The sequence below is a fragment of the Bombina bombina genome, chromosome 4 (assembly GCF_027579735.1).
Source record: "Bombina bombina isolate aBomBom1 chromosome 4, aBomBom1.pri, whole genome shotgun sequence".
Classification (NCBI taxonomy): Eukaryota; Metazoa; Chordata; class Amphibia; order Anura; family Bombinatoridae; genus Bombina; species Bombina bombina.
The window spans coordinates 1,172,338,788-1,172,358,422 of NC_069502.1; positions in this window are offsets into that span (position 1 = coordinate 1,172,338,788).

The following is a 19,635-nucleotide window of genomic DNA, read 5'->3' on the forward strand; positions in this document are numbered from 1 at the left end:
CCTTTATTCAATAAATAACCTTTAAAACCTTAAATAACTTTGATAAATAACAGTGCAAATATTGCAATAACATTGTTTTAAATTACACATTAAGCGGTGCTAGTTCAATCTAATATTTTTTGATATGGCCATCATTCTACTGGACCCACCCGTGCATGTGATTGAGCCTGTCAACAATAATCAACATAAGTCTCTAAGGAACCCCTTGCCCTTAGAGACCCCAAATTGAATTCCACCCCATGGGAATGCAAAATTCCAGCAAACTAATAATTGGCCATAACCTACTGTAAATGCAAGGACTAGCACCGCACCAACGTCTGGCCTGAAATCTCAGTCCAGTCCCGCCAACCCCGCAACCTTACACAAGGACTCCTTGAAATCAAGATTAAAAAGCTACAGGCCAAAGTCATTTAAATACACCCCATTCAGTAAATAAAATTCACCCTGCCCAACTTCCTCCAAGTCTGGATGGTGCACAACTGAACCTCGAATCCTTCAGACAAAGGACCCTATCAGCTTATTAACCTTTCGTCTGCTTTTATCCAACCTCACATGGTCCCAAGCCGCCCTCCAAACCATCCAAGGTAAAATATTCGACCACACAATCCTTAATATAGCTCAACCAACCTCCCCAAATCCCTCTTAATATGCCTCACCAATTCCCTCGGTGGCACAAAACCTAGATCATTACCCCCAGCATGCACCAACAACACTGACGGAGGCAACAATCTGTCCCATCGAAGACCCTGGACACCAAACCATTTCACTTCACAACGGGACTTGTGGAAACCCAACTGCAAGCCATCCACCTTCACAGCAGCCGCTCTTCATGCCTAATAAATAAAAGAGTGGCCAACCAACCATAACCGTTCCAAACCTAAAACACAGAAATAGAAGTAAATGCACAACACCTTCACACACCCAACTCCGGATGGACATACAGGTGGAACCTCCCAGATCCCCATCTACCAATGCCCTTAACCACAGTCTCAGGCTAACCCCTAACTGAAGCCTTAGTTGCAGCCCCAATTCAGAAAGAATGGGATCCAAAATCCCCTGCAGAGGTACCCAACCTCATTAACGACTTATTAAAAACACCCCCGAAACTGAAACTGCCACAAAGGCCCACCATCCTGATGGACCAACAATGATCCCCCAACTATGGGACGAGCATCCAAATAATTCGAAACAATTCCAATGACAAACTTCCAAACCACTTGGAAAAAGGACCACCGTCCAACCCTTCCCCACTTGATCCGTTTTACTCCACATCAAAAATATTTCAACCTTGGAATCATATAAGGACACATCCAAAATGCCTAAACCACCCATGGTAGTCAAATTTCTACTGACCAACTCCGATATTCTAAAAGCCCCAAAGAAGGCTAAAACAAAAGCCAAACGAAACTAACAAACTTCAAAATCCGACAGACACGCTACCGATAACACACCATAAAGTCGTTGCAACAATGAGAACGTCATTGTACGCCTACTATCAGGAAGACTACCACTAGCTCTTCAAACCCTTCAGCACTTGTCGAACACAAAAGCAATTTGTAATATCATGCAAACCCAAGAGCTTAAAACGGAAAGTTAATGCAGAAAAACCTATTCCTAGCAGAAGAGGACAACTTCTTGGACCCTCACTCCCACATCCATTCCAACAAAACACCAGTAAGGTCAATGTCACCCTCATAAATCCCCTGGGTAGCCAACAAGGCTTCCCACTCCCACCACACTCTGGAGTAAGTCGCCCAAGTGCCTGTTGTTAGTGAAGCTTTCACCAGTCCATTCAGTCCTCCACTCCAAGCTGCAACAAGGAACTTGGACCCAGACAACCCTCCACGTCGACATGCGGAGCCAACTCTCGAAAATTCTTCCATTGAAAACGAGATAGGGAGTCTGTTATAGAATTACATACACCTGGAATGTGTTTAGCCTTAATGCAGACATTCATCCTCAAACATTTCAGAACTTGTAATCGTAACAATCGCTATACAGGAAGAGACGTTGCCGTCAATGTATTCAAGGCATACACCACTCCCTTATTGTCCGAATAAAAGACAACTGACAGATTGACCAAATCCTCTTCCCACACAAACAAGACAACCACAATCAGGAACAATTCCAAAAAGACCAAGTTTTTGACCAACCCCAACGATGACCACTCATCCGGCCACGCAGCAGCACACCAATGGCTCATAAAATAGGCCCCAAAACCACAACCACCAGCCGAATCAGTCACCAGCCCCAGCTCCTCATTAGACACCCTCACCTTCTGAATCAAAGTCGAGCCATTAAAACCCAATAGAAATATCCTCCACACCCCCAAATCATCCTTAAGCTCCTTGGAAAGTCGCCTGGAATACTTCTGATGGGTCACCATCTGCTCCACCACCGGATCCGAAGGGCGGACCTCCAGCAAGGCACGGACTTGTGACTCCAACCAGGTAGGCCCCTTGGCATCGGCAGCTTCCTTAAGTTGCCAAAGCAGATCCTCAATGGACGCCATGGTGCAGGCTGGGCGGGAAAGACACGACGCAACAGATGCTTCCACTAACTTTAACAACAAACTGCTGTCTTTCCCACTCAGCCTTCCTTTAAATAAACGCTTCTCCAGCTCCACCCTTTCTTCCTTATCCACCAAGCCTAGGGCCTCTTCCTCCCTGGTCAAAGCTCCCTCCTGCTAGGCTCTGCCCGCCTCCAGGAGCAACTTTATTAATAGACCATCAATGAAAAAACGTTTGTATAGAACTGCTGATTTTTATATGAAAGCAGCAATCTTGATATCTTTATTCAAACCCCAATGTGCATATGTCTTTAATGTATGCATCTACCTTAACTCCCTTTGATTTAGTTATTTTTCTATTCAACCTACTCTCCAATGCACTGAAACTTTCTCAATCCCCGAACATAGAAAAGTGTCCTTATTAAACTTCATATATTTGTTACAATGAAGGGATACCAAAAGGTCATCATGTTTTTTCTCTATTTTGTTTAAATATTCCAGAATTCTGGTTTTAAGAAACCTAGAGGTCTGTCCCAAATATTTTAACAAATGTGTTTTTTTTTTAGTTTTAAAGCTTATAGAGGTAAAGGTTTTCTGCACTATTTTGGTGTAGCTACAACTAGGGATTCCAGCTGTCCTTCAAAAAAAATACTGGATTGTCAGCAAATAATCATGGGGGGGGGTGGACAGGAGGAGCTGGAATGAATCGTGGTAGGTGGTCTTGTGGCAGAAAAAAGGCATATTATATGTGTTTGTATATTTATATATATACACCTATGTGTGTGTATGTATGTGTATATATATATATATATATATATATATATATATATATATATGTGTGTGTGTGTGTGTTTATAAATAGATATATATGCACACAGTATATATCACATTTTATGGGGCTAGTAATTTTTTTTTCAAATCTTTATAATTTACATACAGCTGCATAGTGTGTGTATATATATATATATCATATATGTACACACCTATATATTGCATTACGTGTGTATATATATATATATATATATATATATATATATAGTCATGGCCAAAAATATTGGCACCCCTGCATTTCTGTCAGAAAATTGTTGCAATTACAAATGTTTAGGCATGGACAAAATTATTGGCACCTTCAATTTAATATTTGGTAGCACACCCCTTGGAAAAAATAACTGAAATCAATCACTTCCTGTAACCATCAATGAGTTTCTTACACCTCTCTACTGGAATTCTGGACCACTCTTCTTTCGCCAACTGCTCCAGGTCTCTCAGATTGAAAGGGTTCCTTTTCCCAACTGCTGTTTTGAGATCTCTCCACAGATGCTCTATGGGATTGAGATCTGGACACATTGCTGGCCAGTTCAGTACTCCCCAGTGCTTTATCTTAAACCATTTCTGGGTGCTTTTTGATGTGTGCTTTGGGTCATTATCTTGATGTAAGACCCATGACCTCTGATGGAAACCAAACTTTCTGACACTGGGCCCTATATTGCACCGCATAATTCTTTGGTAGTCTTCAAATTTCATAATGCCATGCACACAGTCAAGACATCCAGTGCCTCCACCATGTTTGACTGTAGGGACTGTATTCTTTTCTTTAAAAGTCTCATTTCTTTTTCTGAAAACAGTAGAATGATGGGCTTTACCAACAAGCTGTAATTTTGTTTAATCTGTCCACAGCACATTCTCCCAAAAGGATTTTGGCTTCCTCAGGTAGGTTTTGGCAAGCTCCAATCTGGCTTTTTTTATGTTTCTGTGTAAGGAGTGGGGTCCTCCTGGGTCTCCTACAATAGCATCTCTTTTTATTCAGATGGCGACGTATAGTGCAAGCTGACACATTTGTACCCTGTGCCTGAAGGTCAGCTTGAATTTGTCTGGAAGTTGATTGAGGTTCTTTATCCACCATTAAAACAATCCTTTGATCACTCTTTCGTCCACGTCCAGGGAGATTAGCTACAGTGCCATGGGCTGTAAACTTCTTGACAATGTTGCACACAGTGGACACAGGAACATTAAGATCTCTGGAGATGGACTTGTAACCTTGAGATTGTCCATGCTTTTCCACAATTTTTGTTCTCAAGTCCTCAGACAATTATTTGCTGCTCTTGCTCTTCTCCATGCTCAGTGTGGCACACAGAGACACAAAACAGAAAGGTTGAGTCAATTGTATATAATTTTAACTGGTTGCTGGTGTGATTTTTATATTGTCAGCACCTGTAATTGATACAGGTGAGTTTAATTACAAATTAGAGGAGCATCACAAACTTGGAATCCAATTATTTCTTACAATTTTGAGAAGGTGCCAATAGTGGTGTCAGATTTTGGGGCGGTTTCTCCACTTTTTGTATGATACCAATACAAACAAAAGAAATAAACATGAGAATGCCTAAACATTTGTAATTGCAACAATTTTCTGGGCGAAGTGGTGCATTATCTGAAATGCAGGGGTGCCAATATTTTTGGCCATGCCTGTATATATATATGTTGTACATTTTTTGGGGCTGGTAATGTTTATTATTTATTTATATTTTTACTTACAGCTGCATTATATATATATATATATATATATATATATATATACACATATACACACACACACATACACTCACCGGCCACATTATTAGGTACACCTTTTCAATTGCTTGGTAACATAAATTGCTAATCAACCAATCACATGGCAGCAACTTAATGCATTTAGGCATCTAGGCAGCTAGACGTGGTGAAGACGACTTGCTGAAGTTCAAACTTAGCATCAGAATGGAGAAGCAAGGGGAATAAGTGACTGAGCGTGGCATGGTTGTTGGTGCAAGACGGGCTGGTCTGAGTATTTAAAAAACTGCTGATCTACTGGGATTTTCATGTCCAACCATCTCTAGGGTTTACAGAAAATGGTCGGAAAAGAAGAAAATATCCAGTAAGCGGCAGTTGTGTGGACAACAATGCCCTGCTGGTGTCAGAGGTCAGAGGAGAATAGGCAGACTGGTTTAAGATGATAGAAAGGCAACAGTAACTCAAATAACCACTCGTTACAACCAAGGTATGCAGAATACCATCTCTGAATGCAACAGATGGGCCACCCCGGGTGCCACTCCTGTCAGCTAAGTACAAGAAACTGGCACTAAAATTTGCACAGGCTCACCAAAATTGGACAATAGAAGATTGGAAAAACAATGACTAGTCTGATGAGTCTCGATATCAGCTGTGACATTCAGATAGTAGAGTTAGAATTTAGCGTAAAAAACTTGAAAGCATGGATCAAATCCTGTCTTGTATCAACCCTTTAGACTGGTGGTGGTGGTATAATGGTGTGGGGGATATTTTCTTAGCACACTTTGGGCCCCTTAGTACCAATTGAGCATCATTTAAACACCACGACCTAGCTGAGTATTGTTGCTGACCATGTCTATCCCTTGACTACATTGTACCTATCTTCTGATGGCTACTTCAAGCAGGATAATGCACAATGTCACAAAGCTCAAATTATCTCAAACTGGTTTCTTGAACATGACAATGAGTTCACAGTACTCCAATGGCCTCCACAGTCACCAGATCTCAATCCAATAAAGTACCTTTGGGATGTGGTGGAACGGGAGATTCGCATCATGTTTGTGCAGCCGACAAATCTGCAGCAACTGCATGATGCTATGTCAATATGGACCAAAATCTCTGAGGAATGTTTCCAACATCTTGTAGAATATATGCCATGAAGAATTAAGGCAGTTCTGAAGGCAAAAGGGCCAATCCGATACTAGCAAGGTGTACCGAATAAAGTAGCTGGTGAGTATATATATATATGAAGTTGCATCTTCATTACAACTGATACATTAAACTCCATCTAAATTATTGCTAACATTCCGGATCTGTTTTTAATCAGAGAGGGTGCTAATCTCTGTTTAAAGTTTTGAGCCTTCCTAAATATTACCATTGATTTATCTAGGATTATTGGATTTAAAAATCCTTCCTCTTTTAATATGTGCCAATATTTTTGTATAATGTTCTTAATGGTTTTGTGTTCACTGTTAAAGGTTGTTACAAATTTAGGAAAGTGAGACATTGTAGTTGTTCTTTTTGATACTACTAATAGGCCTTTCCTGTTCCTATTTCTGACGATTATTCTCGCTGATTCCAAAAATGTATGATTATATCTCTTTTGTAGAAATCTGTTTTTAAGAAGCTTTGATTGTGTGTCCTAATCCTCTTTATGATTACAATTTCTTCTGATTCATGAAAATTGGCCCTTTGGGACCGCTCTAAGCCAAGAGGGATGATGACAACTGTCCTGTCTAATGTATGTATTTTATATATATCTATATGCAATGTTTCTTAACTGGTTCATAAAACTTTGCAGCTAGCTACTATTATTAATATTATATATTACAATTAAATTAATTATATATATATATATAAAATCCTAGGTGCTTTTTTAACAAAGGACAACAAAAGAACAAAGTAATTTCATGACAGTAGTAGATTGAAATGTGTCTTAACATTGCATGCTTTTTTAAATGGATCATGAAAGCTTAATTTTGAGTTGCATGTGCCTTTAAGAACCCTGCTTTATTGCCTTGTAATATATGACTTGGTGTTTTAACTTTTTTGTGCAATGCAGTTAGTATCAGCTATAGAATTGAGGTCAGACATTTACCTGTAACAAGAAGCAGATTCTTGTAGGTATTGAATGCGCGCAGCTTATTTGCAGCACTTAAGCCTGTTTGATACTATCATGGGAATGAATCATATATGAGCGGAATCGATCAAGATATGACAAAAAGAAATGTCTAGTTTCCCTCTGCACAGCATATTTCCACCATTGTAAAACTTTAATGTACAGACTAACCTGTATATTACACACTGGAGATAATTGCCCTCTGTACATTAGACGTATGTGTGTAATCTTTAGTAGATGTTTTTAGTTCTATATGTTCCATCAGAACTGTTTCACATAATTCCACTGCATAAGATAAGAAAATGGGCATCTATTAAATTAGAGGGAGATGAACAAATGTTTTTCAGTTTTGAATTTATCTTCTATTAGTAAAAATGATTAGTGTTTCAGGGTCATAAGTATATATGTTGCAAGTGTCCCTTCCTCCCGCATTCAAACGTGCTGAGAGAGACAGTGGTGGTCCCTGATTTGAATGACAAACTGGGTCACTGTTGAATGCTATCCCCCTGAGATGCTCTCCTTTCCAGTAGGCTCAGGAACATGCACAACTTGAGTATTATATAGCAGCAACTTTTGTAACAATGTATAACAGACCTCCTAACTGTGCCAATGTGAGAGAGGCAGTCCCTAATTTAAGCTCTATCCTGCTGTCCCTCTCAGACAGCCATATGTCCCTATTTGCAGAATGTCCCTTAGCCTTGCTAGAGACCACCCAGACACACCCACAAATCAACCATACACACCCATCCCCCGCACAGACATAACCCAGGAAAACAATACTTCAAAGAATGTTCAGCAGGGATACCCATTATCATTACATAGAGCAGGAACATTACTGTTAATGTGCAAAAGCAGAGAAATTCCCAGTACTATACAGAGCACTAAGACCACCTGTAATTGGCAGAAAACATTGCCAGGATGCAGAGAAAATAATTGTATAGGGTACATTTATAATGTGTAGAGAGAGATATTTTACAGTTTATTTAGTTTCCAGTTGTTAGTAAATGTTTGTAAAAACATATCCGTAAATACTGTTAGACCTAAATAATAATTACATTTGAATTATAAAGGGCTATCTGGCTTAGCATCATACAGATTCACTGTGCGTAAGTGATAACTAGCTGTTCTGAATTCAACTTGGAGGGGATAATCTCATTTGAAAATTAAATTAAATTTATATAAGTATATTGCAATTTTCTAAAAATATTATGCTGTGCCCAGGTATGGATTTATAGCCCAGTTGCCTTTAGGCAAAAAAATCTAAAGCAACCCCCAACCCGCTACCCCCTGTGCCGAGGACCTTAACAGCGGCCATCTTTGTTAAGGCTGCCGCAAGCATTGCACATGTGTGGGGAAAGCCGGATGCCGCACATGCGTTATTTTCCATACAGCTATTGGCTACAAACTCTAGTGAACTATATATAACTGTCCCTAATTGGTCACAGAAGAGAAGGTAACCTAAGTTACAACATGGCAGCTCCCATTGTTTAATAGGCACTAAAACGTTACACTTATTTTGTCCATATTTAAACAGCTAATTAAACTTTAAATACATCTACATGTTATACTCAGACTAATATTTTTTTAATACATTATTCTATCTAGCATTTATTTGGTATTTAATGTCCCTTTAAGTACTTACATCTAGTGCGCTGGAGAGCCACACTAATGCAGATACCTCTGCACAGAGCCCTGAGCTTCACTAATAGCGCGGTGGATCCTAGAGCCTGTGTTAGGAAGGAAAATGCCTTCCTATTAGCTTGGCCCGGGGGTTCTGCGCAGAAGTGTTGGCATTAGCGTGGCTCTTCAGCACGCTAGAGGTAAGTATAACGCTACAGATTAACCTTTTCACCTGTAGCAAAAGAACTTTTACATTTGTTTAATGAAAGGGAATGTAAATGTTCCACGCATATTCCGTATTTTAAATTTAACAAATACCGGATAGTGCAGCAGACGAATATTCTGAAAAACAAATTTTTCAGAGTATTTGTTTCAAAGGATTCAGACAAACCAAATAGTTTGCTGCTGCACAAGTCTACTAATTAGAGACTGCACTAATTAAATGGTCCTGACTCACAAGTGATACTTTCCGTGACAACGTTACAGCCATGCTGCAGCCCCCTCTGCACTTTGTGACAACTGAAATAGTCGGGTGTGTAGGCAGGCACTGTGTGATGGGCGGGGCTTGTGCAATGCCGCCCCCTGCACATTCGCGCCAATTGGATCAGATTGGGATGATTGCAGTCCGACACCTCAGAGGTGGCAGATGAGTTAAGGAGCAGCGTTCTTAAGACTGCTGCTTCTTAACTCCTGTTTCCAGCGAAGGCTCGCAAGGAATAAGCAGCATCCGCTGCTTAGTAAATCGGCCCCTAAGTGTGCATCTATCCGTGCTTCCCACCCCAAGACCATGGCACCAGTGCATTAAGCGCAGAGTTTTAGGTGACCTCAAGGCAAGCCCTGGTTGGGAGGTATGCTATAACATTGCCCTGGTTGGGAGGTATGCTATAACATTGCCCTGGTTGGGAGGTATGCTATAACATTGCCCTGGTTGGGAGGTATGCTATAACATTGCCCTGGTTGGGAGGTATGCTATAACATTGCCCTGGTTGGGAGGTATGCTATAACATTGCCCTGGTTGGGAGGTATGCTATAACATTGCCCTGGTTGGGAGGTATGCTATAACATTGTTACAAACATTGTTTCAAAAACAGTTTCCATACAGGGGCTGATTTATTAAAGTGTGGACGGACATGATACGATGTAGCAGATCATGACCACCGTACATCAATAAATGCAGACAGCATACACTGTCTGCATTTATCTTGTGAACTGCTTGTACAATGCCGCTCCCTGCAGATTCGCAGCCAATCGGCCGCTAGCAGGGGGTGTCAATCAGCTTGATCGCATTGGGCGAATTGAAGATCGCAGCCTCAGAGGCAGCGGATCAGTTATGGAGCAGCGGTCTTTAGATCGCTGCTTCATAACTGCTGTTTCCGAAACAGGGGCATCAAGCTTTATCATTTTGGCCCCATAGTGTTCAAAACAAAATGCGAGCACACTCCGGAGCCCACTTCAGCATGCTGTCACGGAAAGTATCTACATTGCAACAAAGGATACTCTGAGAACAAATTATATTTTAAAACAAAAGTCTGAAAAGTTGTTCCTTTAACTGTAATCATGCACCTTTTAGAATTTCACTTAAAGGGATCTGAAACCCAAATCAATAGTTTGTGACTCAGAACATACAAGTTTAAAAAGAAGTTTCCAATTTACTTTTATTATCAAATTTGCTTTGTTCCCATGTTATTCTTTGTTGAAGAGATACCTAGGTAGGTGTCTGGAGCACTTCATGGCAGGAAACAATGCTGCCACCTAGTGCTTATGCAAATGGATAATATTTTTGCAAAACTGCTGCCATATAATGATTCACTCACAAGCACGCTCCTAAGCTTATACCCCTGCCTTTCAACAAAAGATACAAAGAAAATAAGGAATTTTGAAAATTGAAGTAAAATTAGAAAGTTGTTTGAAATTGTATGCTCTATCTGAATTATGAAAGACACTTTTGGGTTTCATGTCACTTTAAATAACTGAGATTCCAAATCTTGTAACATTTCAAGAGCATCATTTTTAACGGCACAATTTCAGCTCTGGAATTTAAATTAAAAAAAACTGTATATACCTTAGAAACATGAAACCAAATTTTTTCTCTCTCATGGTTCAGATAGAGCATACAATGTTAATCATCTTTCTAATTTACTTATTATTATCAAAAGGGGCTTTATTTTCTCAGTATCATTTTGTGAAGGAACAGCAACGCACAACCTGGAGCTAGTGGAACACATTAGGTGACCCAATAAAAAGAGGCATATTTGTGCTGCCACCAATCAGCAGCTGACTTCCAATAGTGCAGTGGTGCTCCTGAATCTACCTAGGTATGCTTTTCAAAAAAGAATACCAAGAGAATGAAGAAAATTAGATAACTGAAGTAAATTGGAAAGCTGTTTAAAAATGCATGCACTATTTGCATCATGAAAGTTTAATTTTGATTTTACTTAATTTAACCCCTTAATGACAACTGACGTACCAGGTACATCATGCAAAAACGAACAGTTAATGACAATAGACGTACCAGGTACGTCAGTTGTCTAACAGAGTGCTGGAAGCGATCGCAATCACTTCCAGCAGCTCTCAGGGTATTGCAGTGATTCCTCGATATGGAGGCATCCTGCAATACCTTTTTAGAACACTCCGAAGCAGAGAGAGCCACTCTGTTGCCCTCTCTGCACCGGTAGCGATGGTGCCATTCGTTGGTGGGTGGGAGAGGGTAACAGGGAGGCGGGTGGGCGGCCCATCGCTACCCGGCATCCGGTTCCTGGAAGTGCATAGTTGCCAACAGTCCCTGATTTCCAGGGACAGTCCCTGGATTTTGTTGTATGTCCCTGGATTTTTTTGTCCCTGGAAATGTCCCTGAAAATCTCTTTTGCACAACATTTGTTGTTTGTATATATATATATATATATATATATATATACACATCATGTCCGTTCACACTCACTCGCGTGCGCAACCTTCCGCTCACAGCAGAATAGCTCAGTAGTTGTCATAGCAACTGTAATAAACAAACAGCGCGTAGTGTGAACGGGCTGACAAAGAACAATAGCAGTTAGATGAATGTGGTGATCGTGTCATGGACTTTATTCAGAATCTGTGTAGGGGAAAAGAACCCCAACATTGGACATGCCAAAACAAAGCATCACAGAAACACAAACACTATCCATAACACAAAGCCCACCTACAGTGCAATAGAGGCATACAAGAAAGCACAAAGAGGATATGAGAATACACATGAAAGACCTAATGGTAGAAAATAGATGGTAAAAAGCCTTATCAATAAAGCACTTTTAGTATATAATAGGGAAAAGCAATATTTAGCCACATTATACATAAATTTGTTTTTTGGAGTGTCAAAAAGCAAATCCATCGAGCTGAATCTCGATTGCGGTGGTTTGGCGGTAAAATACTTTTTGTATATTGTGTATTTAAGGAATGCCAGTTTTATTGTTTGTTAGGTGGTTGAGGTGCTTTGTTGTATGTGTTAGGGCGACATTTGACAAAGGCACAAGATATGTGCCGAAACGTTATGTCTTTTTGAGTGTGGAGTGCCTGGCTGGGCAGGGAGCACAATAAGTGGGTGGTCAATGGAGGAGCACAAGAAGCTGGCAGTTCCCCCCCCCTCCTTTTCACATCGGGGGGGGGGGACTGTAGGCTGACAAAGGAAGTAGGCAGGTTCAAGGGAGAGATAAGGATAGGGGAGGGGTTAGAAAATGAGTTAGGGATATTAGGGACTTACTAAGGCAGCAGGATCAGTTCACAGCTTGTCTTTTTAAGTATTTGTAATAAAGGATGCTTTTATTATAAAGACCAGTGAGTGCCTGCTTCTTCCTGGACACTATATATATATATATATATATATATATATATATATATATATATATATATATATATACACACACATACATATATACAGATAGATAGATGATAAAAGCAACGCTAAAGCCATATAAGTCTGCTATTTCTGAACAAAGGGGATCCCAGAGAAGCTTTTACAACAATTTGTGCCATAATAGCACAAGTTTTTTGTAAATAATTTCAGTGAGAAACCTAAAATTGTGAAAAATGTAAAGTTTTTTTTTTTATTTGCTCGCATTTGGCGGTGAAACGGTGGCATGAAATATACCAAAATGGGCCTAGATCAATACTTGGGATTGTCTACTACACTACACTAAAGCTAAAATTAACCCTACAAGCTCCCTAATTAACCCCTTCACTGCTGGGCATAAAACTTGTGTGGTGCGCAGCTGCATTTAGCGGCCTTCTACTTACCAAAAAGCAACCCCAAAGCCATATAAGTCTGCTATTTCTGAACAAATGGGATCCCAGAGAAGCATTTACAACCATTTGTACCATAATTGCAAAAGCTGTTTGTAAATAATTTCAGTGGGAAACCTAAAGTTTGTGACAAAATTTGTGAAAAAGTTAACTTTTTTTTTATTTGATCGCATTTGGCGGTGAAATGGTGGCATGAAATATACCAAAATGGACCTAGATCAATACTTTGGGATGTCTTCTAAATATATATATATATATATATATATATATATATATATATATATATATATATATATATATACATGTCAAGGGTTATTCAGGTTTTCCTGACAGATATCAGGGTTCCAGTGTAACTAGCGCTAATTTTGAAAAAAAGTGGTTTGGAAATAGCAAAGTGCTACTTGTATTTATTGCCCTATAACTTGCAAAAAAGGCAAAGAACATGTAAACATTGGGTATTTCTAAACTCAGGACAAAATTTAGAAACTATTTAGCATGGGTGTTTTTTGGTGGTTGTAGATTTTGGGGGTCAAAGTTAGAAAAAGTGTGTTTTGTTTTCCATTTTTTTCATCATATTTTATCATTTATTTTTATAGTAAATTATAAGATATGATGAAAATAATGATATCTATAGAAAGTCCATTTAATGGCGAGAAAATCGGTATATAATATGTGTGGGTACAGTAAATGAATAAGAGGAAAATTACAGCTAAACACAAACACAGCAGAAATGTAAAAATAGCCCTTGTCCTTAAAGGGACACTGAACCCAATTTTTTTCTTTTCTGATTCAGATAGAGCATGCAATTTTAAGCAACTTTCTAATTTACTCCTATTATCAAATTTTCTTCATTCTCTTGGTATGTTTATTTGAAAAGCAAGAATGTAAGTTTAGATGCCGGCCCATTTTTGGTGAACAACCTGGGTTGCCCTTGCTGATTGGACACACACCAATAAACAAGTGCTGTCCATGGTCTGAACCCAAAAATACCTGGCTCCTTAGCTTAGATGCCTTTTTTCAAATAAAGATAGCAAGAGAAAAAAGAAAAAGTGATAATAGGAGTACATTAGAAAGTTGCTTAGAATTGCATGTTCTATCTGAATCATGAAAGAAAAAATTTGCGTTCAGTATCCCATTAAGGGTAAGAAAATTAGAAAAATGGTCTGGTCATTAAGGGGTTAATGACCCATATAAATCATGTAAACTATTAGTACATTTTTAACAAGTGGCGCTACATGACATTACTGGAAACATTTTGCTTTCTCTCTTGAATGCCCCAACCTCTGCTGCCCTGGAAAATATATGTATGAAGTGTCTTTCTGTGCGAGTGCAAGATGTTGAGATTGGTATAGATAGTGTTTAATGTGTCAAGAAAGAGGTAACTGATCTCTAGAGTTGAGTGGAATTACAATTTGCTGTTAAACTTGTTTCTGTGTCAGCACCGAAGCCTATAGCTTACCGCAGGCGCATACATGCATTTTTTATACGGAGGGTCGGTCATTACCGGAAGGATTGTCCACATTATATTTTAATTACACTTATGGTAAAGATAATACCTCAAAATAATGTTATATTATAATAACATTTTTATTTAAAAATTGCATAGGAAATTGCTATTACTAATAATGTATTAACACATTTAGGGCTAGATAATAAGTGCAGAGCAATCATTAGCACAGTTTACAATATCTTTTGCGTGACTTTGGAAAGAATAAAACACAAGCTAGTATTATAAGTATATGGCTGAATATTTAAACCAATGCATCTTAACGCAGCCAAAACATTTTTAGCGCGCCCCATACTTTTAATGTATACCAAAGGAAGTGCTATTAGTGTGTTCATTGGACTCAAATTAAAATTGGTGAGCTAAGTGTTATTCTCGAGTACAGTCCAGAAAATAAAGTTTAGTGCTTTTTTAAGACCTGAAGTAAACCATTATTATTAATAGTATAGCACAGAACTTAGTGCACCATTGGTTAAGCACTTGAGCGATATCCTACCTTTATTTTACTGCTTGCCCCATAGAAGTCTATTATCTAAGGAATTCCGTGCACCAGAGCTATCTGACATACAGTAAATACAAAATATAACACAATGTGTGACACAAAGTAAAAGTAAACAATAGAAATAAAATGTGGCAACGTTATAAGCAATAAAAAAGTGTCTGAATAATAAAAATGATACTTAAAAGGACATAATACCCACATGCTATATCACTTGAAAGTGATGCAGCCTAACTAAAAAGCTGACAAAAAAATATAACCTGAGCATCTCTATGTAAAATAGGAAGATATTTTACCTCAAATTTCTTAAGCTTACAAGAGTAAGTGCTCTGTGAACAGCTACTGTTCAGCTGCAATTTAAAAAAAATAAAAAATAAATAACCAATCAGCATTAGCAGTGTTGAGGAAATGTTTTCATAATAAACTTCCTTAAACTGAATAGAGAAATAACATGACTGTGTCTGCACACGGCAGATACAAGCCCCCTAACAAGTCCTGGGATTAGAATCCTGATTGGATGCTTATAGTCCTTTTTTAATGGGGTGTGAATACTTAGGAAATTTTTAGGTAAAGATCTTCCTTTCTTACATAGAGATGTTCAGGTGATATGTTCTAGTGAGCTGTTCACAGCTATGTTGCATCCCTTTAAATTGCTTCAACATTTGCGTATCATGTCACTTTAATCCCAAATGTGGCAAATAAAAGTCCCAGTTGAAATGTAGGTATTTAAAAACCACTTACCCAAACGTAATCATATAAATCTGTTCATCTTTGCATATAATAAACCATCTTTATATCAAAAACAGTTTAAATAAATCATTAATAAGAATGTCACATAGAACATTCCATTTTAAAAAAAATTCTTTAAAGGGTCTAGATTACAACTGGCACGCTAATGTTTACTGAAATATCTCACCCATGTTAAAGGAACACTGAACTCAAATGTTTTCTTTCATGATTCAGATAGAGCATGCAATTGTAAGCAACTTTCTAATTTACTCCTATTATCACATTTTCTTCATTCTCTTGGTATCTTTATTTGAAAAGCAAGAATGTAAGTTTAAATGCCGGTCCATTTTTGGTGAACAACCTGGGTTGTTCTTGCTGATTGGTGGATACATTCACCCACCAATAAACAAGTGCTGTCCAGGGTACTGAACTAACAATTGGCTGGCTCCATAGCTTAGATGCCTTCTTTTTCAAATAAAGATAGCAAAAGAACGAAGAAAAAATGATAATAGGAGTAAATTAGAAAGTAGCTTAAAATTGCATGCTCTATTTGAATCAAGAAAGAACAAATTTGGGTTCAGTGTCCCTTTAACTTGCGCAAGTATTACAAGTTGAAAGTAAACACAACCGCATGAGTGCAAACTACATTTGCACTTATCGGGTTAGCATAAATATATTAAAATAAATTATTACAATTATATATACACTAATTAAACTTAATCATCTAAATATTGAAAAAAAAGTTTTAAGAGTTAAAAGGTAAATAATATATGACAAGTTATTTGAATGGAAGGTCTATAATGTATATATACATACATATACATGTTTATGTATGTGTATATACATATGTATATGTGCGTGTACATGTGTATTTATTTTTACATGTGTACATATGTTTATACATATATTCACATATAAACATATATTTACACATGTTTACACACATATTCATATATATATATATATATACTTTGGAGTCCTTTTCACTTAAATACCTGAAAACAAGAAAATCTTTTTAAATATATAATAATGTATTTTACAGTGTATGTACTGTAATTATATTTTACATTCCAATGTTCTTCACATAGGGGAAAATGTTCTATGTATTTTCAAATAGATAGTCCTAAATGTATCTGTACATACCTATACTTAGATATATTCATATAGATATATAGGTATATACAGTATCCCACAAAAGTGAGTACACCCCTCACATTTTTGTAAACATTTTATTATATCTTTTCATGTGACAACACTGAAGAAATGACACTTTGCTACAATGTAAAGTAGTGAGTGTACAGCCGTATAACAGTGTAAATTTGCTGTCCCCTCAAAATAACTCAACACACAGCCAGTAATGTCTAAACCATTACCAACAAAAGTGAGAAGTGTATTCACAACTTCCTGTCTTATGAGTCAGTGGAACGCAAGCTGCGTTCCAGGGCGGATGTTTGGCGCCACAGATTAAGCTTGGTATGAGTTTTTCATTTGTGGTTGTACACTATAAATGTTTTGCTGTATTATTCACTCAGTTATGCTGACGAAGGGGACTAGAACCCCGAAAACGTTCCAATAAAGTTATTGTTTACTTCACTGTGAAAAAGACCTGAGAGTGCACCTTTGTTGGTTTGGTATATTACATTTCAAGTTTGCACCCAGGCAGTTGTCAATTGGTGGGCTGAGCTGGTATTTGGATGATTATATATATATATATATATATATATATATATATATATATATATCCTCTCCAAGAACACAGGCACTCACTGGTCTTTTAAAATGTAATCCTTTAATTAATCCATTAAAACAATTATATTACCATGACGTTTCGGTACATCATTGTACCTTTATCAAATGTGACAAAAATAAATATTTAAAGCTTCATAGATAACTTACCCCAGACCACCACCTAAATAGTGTTTGAGTGCATCACATGCCGCCAATTCTCCGTGTGTGAAATCGGCGTCTGACGTCATCAGGGTGCGCTGAACTGTGCGCCCTGTGAGATCGTGAAGCCAGTGTTGCCTTGGCAACATGTAATCAAAACACGGTTTTTGCGGCGACGATGTAATAACCCAATACATTTATGTATTTGCCTATTGAGTATGGCGCCGCATATATATGATAATAGAGATCTCCATACTTATTACATACGGGTACAAAGTACCCCAAACTTCTGCAATAGTGGACAAAAAGATCTGTATATCGGCGCAACACTCAAGACAAATGTCAATTTAAAAACAAAGCGCATATAAAAGTGCATCTATACAACATTACACCTATATCACAATATGTAAAAGACCTGTAGTGCTTTTAAAGTCATAAAGACAATAAACAGTGTCAAATTACATATAAAGTGATATACCAGCTTATACTCATGCCTACTAGCAGTATGATAGAAACTTAGGAACAATATGTGAGGGCCGTTCTGTATCTTGTTAAGAGTCCCTTGTACAGCTGCAGGAAGGATATATATACTCGGATCTTATTACAAAGACACATGTTGTCTAATAGAAGGGGCTAAAGTCCAGAGAGGTATTAAGGCCAAATGGAGAGATGGTGTTCAGCCTGTAGATCCACTTGGTTTCGCATTGTAGCAAAAGATTCCCCCTGTCACCTCCTCTTGGGAGTGGGGGTACATGGTCTATAAGCATCGTGCGTAGACTGGAGACCGCATGTTTATGTTGGATACAATGCCTAGCTACTGGTTGTTCCGATTCGCCAGTGCGGAGGGCCTCCCTCCCAAAATTAACCTTGGCAAAGGAATATGGAGGCTTGGCTTTGCCGGATGTCAGGCATTACAACTTGGCTTTTCTTGCACAAACAGTGACAGACTGGATTCTCTTTAAAGACTATGTCACAAATAATTCATTAGAAGCAAATATCTGTCACCCATACTCTCTCACTAGTTTGGTACATTGCACACCCAAGGGGTTACCCCCTGAAATTAAAAAGCTCAAAAGCATTTTGAACCCGATTAAAGCCTGGTGGAAAGTAGGGACTTCCCTAAGACTGGACTGCAGTGTATCCCAATACCTACCAATAAAAGGAAATCCTAGATTTCAACCTGGCCTGGAAATGGCCATATTTGATAGATGGTCCCATTTAGGACTGGTAAAAGTTAAACAAATATTTAAAAACGATTCAAACGTTATAAAAACATTTGAACACTTGAAAAATGAATTTAACTTATCACACAAGGAATTTTTTGCATATTTGCAACTTAGACATTATGGATTAGAGATTACTAGGAACACAGACTGGTCATGGACCCTAGGTAAACTGGAGAAGTGGCTGATTCTGATAAAAGCTGAACGTATGTCAATTACTCCTTGCTATGCACTTCTTAACGCTAACAAAGGAACCTCTCTACTGGAACATATAGCAACGACATGGTCCAGGTTAATTCCCTCAGGATTGGTAGAGTCAAATAGCGTACAGAGGTCAATAAATCGAGTTTCTCGGGCCACTCTTTCCACTACCTGGAGGGAAGCACATCTTAAAATCTTACATAGAACATACTTTACCCCAGCTCTAGGTTATAAAATAAACAATTCGGAATTTAAGGTCTGTCCAAAGTGTTCCCTGGTTGCAGCAGACTTGGTCCATATGTTATGGAATTGTCCAAAAATACGCCAATTTTGGTACAAAGTTGAATTTTGGCTTAATAAAAATCTGATGGCTGCTCCTCTGGCACTCACTTTGACACAGATTATTTTCTGTGTTCAACTGGAAGCACGGCAACAACCTCAGAAAAAATTAATTATTCTCACAATATTAGCTGTCAGATATTTGATTCTTATGCATTGGAAGTCCTCAAAGATTCCCTCAATTTCTGA